The following is a 4,405-nucleotide window of genomic DNA, read 5'->3' as shown; positions in this document are numbered from 1 at the left end:
TGCAAAACATAAATGCAGAGCACCTTTAAAGATCAAGGACTGACTAGACATTGTAATTCATGGTAAAAGAGATCCAATCATAGTCATACCCAATATAAATTAACAGTAATAAATGCAAATGACAGAGGTGCTCTCCAGCTGGTGCTTTTAATAAGAGGGTGATGACTCAACATGAAAGTAAATAGATAGGCCCTTCGCAGAGGGAAGTAGAGATTTGTAGAGGTGCCAGAGCTCGATTTTGAAATAGAGATCAATAATATTTTGAGCGGCATACTTTCATTGTCAACATAACAACCAAGAGATGGCGATATCTTCCATGCTACACACATTATATTCGGTTCCCAAACAGAATGGTAAAGTTTATACTACCGCTCCACCAACAAGCATCAATCCATGGCTTGCTCGAAACAACGAGTGCCTCCAACTAGCAACAGCCCCGGGGGAGTTTTGTTTGCAATTATTTTGATTTAATTTGCATAAAGCATGGGACTGGGCATCCCGGTGACCAGCCATTTTCTCGTGAGAGAGGAGTGGAGTCCACTCTTCTTGAGAATAACCCGCCTAGCATGGAAGATACGGACAACCCTAGTTGACACATGAGCTATTCGAGCATACAAAACAGAATTTCATTTGAAGGTTTAGAGTTTGGCACATACAAATTTACTTGGAACGGCAAGTAGATACCACATATAGGAAGGTATTGGTGGACTCATATGGCATAACTTTGGGGTTTAAGGGATTGGATGCACAAGCAGTATTCCCGCTTAGTACAAGTGAAGGCTAGCAAAAGACTGGGAAGCGAGCAACTAGAGAGCGACAACAGTCATGAACATGCATTAAAATTAATGAACATTGAGTGCACGCACGAGTAGGATATAATCCACCATGAACATAAATATCGTGAAGGCTATGTTGATTTTGTTTCAACTACATGCGTGAACATGTGCCAACTCAAGTCACTTAAATCATTCAAATGAGGATACCACCCCACTATACCACATCACAACCATTTTAATAGCATGTTGGCACGCAAGGTAAACCATTATAACTCATAGCTAATCAAGCATGACACGAGCAACTATAATCTCTAATTTTCATTGCAAACATGTTTATTCATAATAGGCTGAATCAGGAACGATGAACTAATCATATTTACAAAAACAAGAGAGGTCGAGTTCATACCAGCTTCTCTCATCTCAGTCAGTCCATCATGTATCGTCATAATTGCCTTTCACTTGCACGACCGAACGATGTGAAAATAATAAGAGTGCACGTGCATTGGACTGAGCTGGAATCTGCGAGCATTCAATAAACAGGAGAAGACAAGGCAATATGGGCTCTTGGTTAAATCAACAATAATGCATATAAGAGCCACTTCAACAATTTCATTATGGTCTTCTCCTATCGACCCCCAAATAAAAGAAAACAAATAAAACTATTTACACGGGAAAGCTCCCAACAAGCAAAAGAAGAACATGAAATCTTTTTGGGTTTTCTTTTAATTATTACTACAGCAAGAAAATTGAACTAACTAAAAGCTACAACTAAATTTTTTTGGTTTTTCTTAAAGTTTATCAAACACACAAGAAGAAAGCAAGAAAAAGAAAGTAAACTAGCATGGATATTACAGCAAAAAAGTATGAGCACCGAATACTAGCAATGAGTGTGTGAACATAAATGTAATGGCGGTGGGAAATACGTACTCCCCCAAGCTTAGGCTTTGGGCCTAAGTTGGTTTATTGCCACGGAGGGCCTGGCGGATATCCATAGTTGTAGCCGGGGTCGTACTGAGATGCGGCGGCTATTGCCTCCTGAGCTGCAGCGTGGCGGCGAGCTGCCTCCGCCCTCCTCTCGTACTCATCTGCCTCCTCTCTGGTAATAACATGTCTTCCTTTTGCCTGATAATCAAAGAAGGCAGGAGCAGGGAGAGTAATATGGACAACACGACGTCTGTCAAAGATTAAGCGATACTAGAGGGACTGCTCGTTCCTCTCAAAAAATGATGATGAACCATGGCATTATAATCTAAATAAACATTAGGCAGCTCAACATCATACTCACGTATAGGTAACTCAATAAAATTAGCTAGACGGGTTGCATAAATTCCTCCAAAGAAATCTCCATTAATTTTATTATTATGCAACCTACATGCAACAATAGCTCCCAAATTATAAGATTTATCTCCTAACACATCACTCCTAAGAATACTGAGATCAGGGACACACATGTGACATGCTTCATCGTTACCATTGATGCACCTACCTATGAAGAGAGCAAAATAATGTATAGCAGGAAAATGAATACTCCCTATGGTAGCTTGTGTTATGTCTCTAGATTCACCCACAATTATACTGGCAAGAAAATCTCTAAATTCGGATTTGCGAGGTTCAAGAGGACTACCCCATTGTGGAAGTTTGCAAGCAGTGGTAAAATCCTCTAAGTCCATGGTATAAGAATTTTCATAAAGATCAAACAGGACAGTTTGAGAATTACGTGAAGATGAATATTCAAACCTCCTCACAAAGGAACTAGTGAGATAGTGGTACTGGGGGCACTTTTCTGCCTCGAAGCTCACAAGATCGGCGTTACGCAAATATGCGTTAAATTCTTCCTTGATTTTTGCTCGATCCATAAAGTTTTCTGAAGGCCATTCACAAGGCCGCACTGGGGCGTCCCTTGGTGGTTCATCATCAACATCACGCATTGCAAGCCTGGGTCCTTGCTTCCTTGAAGGACCACCTTGGTACATTTTCCTAAACATATTTCTTCCTCTGAAAAATTTCTGAAATTTTTAGTAACTTCAAATAAAAGTAAACCAAGCTAAACAAAATTGATAGCAACTACTCCTACAAGTGCCTAGAGCCTATATCATGCATTAGAACTACTTGGAACCATATAAATTTGACATGCAAGCTCAAGAACATGGTCACCTAGGTAGCACAAATTTGCAATGAATAAAGCACTAGAACAAAAACTAATTGGACCAATGGAGGAGTCACATACCAAGGAACAATCCCCCCAAGCAGTTTTGTGAGAGGTGCTTTGAGCAAGGAGATCGAAAATCGCAGCAAAATGAGCTAGAACTCGTGCTTGAGCTGGTTGCTGATTTTTTTGGGAGGAAGAAGAAGTGTGTGGGTGCAGGAATAAGTGGAGGGGAGCCACCGTGGGCCCATGAGGCAGGGAGCGCGCCCTGTAGGGGTGGGCGCGCCCTGGACCCTCGTGGCCAGGTGCTTGCTCCCCCTGCTGTGTTCTCAGTGCTAGATATTCTCAAATATTCCAGAAAAAATCATATTAAATTGGTAGGGCATTTGGAGAACTTTTATTTTTGGGGTATTTTTATATTGCACGGATAATTCAGAAAACAGACAGAAAATACTATTTTTACTTTATTTCAACTAAATAACAGAAAGTAGAAGGAGGGTACAGAAGGTTGTGCTTCCTAGTTTCATCCATCTCATGCTCATCAAAAGGAATCCACTAACAAGATTGATCAAGTCTTGTTAACAAACTCATTCCGAATAACATGGAACCGGCGAAATTTCGAATAACACTATGTTACCTCAACGGGGATATGCACATCCCCAATAATAAGAATATCATATTTCTTCTTGATAGTAAGAAGAGGAAATTCAAAACCTCCAAAAATAATCGATGGGATTTTTCCAATAGAATTGATACTATGAACTTGAGGTTGTTTCCTCGGAAAGTGTACCGTATGCTCATTACCATTAACATGAAAAGTGACATTGCCTTTGTTGCAATCAATAACAGCCCCTGCAGTATTCAAAAAAGGTCTTCCAAGAATAATAGACATACTATCGTCCTCGGGAATATCAAGAATAACAAAGTCCGTTAAAATAGTAACGTTTGCAACCACAACAGGCACATCCTCACAAATACCGACATGTATAGCAGTTGATTTATCAGCCATTTGCAAAGATATTTCAGTAGGTGTCAACTTATTCAAATCAAGTCTATGATATAAAGAGAGAGGCATAACACTAACACCGGCTCCAAGATCACATAAAGCAGTTTTAACATAGTTTCTTTTAATGGAGCATGGTATAGTGGGTACTCCTGGATCTCCTAGTTTCTTAGGTATTCCACCTTTGAAAGTGTAATTAGCAAGCATGGTGGAAATTTCAGCTTACGGTATCTTTCTTTTATTAGTAACAATTTCTTCATATACTTAGCATAAGGATTCATTTTAAGCATATCAGTTTATCGCATACGCAAAAAGATAGGTCTAATCATTTCAGCAAAGCGCTCAAAATCCTCATCATCCTTTTTCTTGGATGGTTTGGGAGGAAAAGGCATGGGTTTCTGAACCCATGGTTCTCTTTCTTTACCGTGTTTCCTAGCAACAAAGTCTCTCTTATCATAACGTTGATTCTTTGATTGTGGG

This window comes from Aegilops tauschii, chromosome 4 (assembly GCF_002575655.3).
Source record: "Aegilops tauschii subsp. strangulata cultivar AL8/78 chromosome 4, Aet v6.0, whole genome shotgun sequence".
Classification (NCBI taxonomy): domain Eukaryota; kingdom Viridiplantae; phylum Streptophyta; class Magnoliopsida; order Poales; family Poaceae; genus Aegilops; species Aegilops tauschii.
This window is presented reverse-complemented; position numbering follows the sequence as displayed.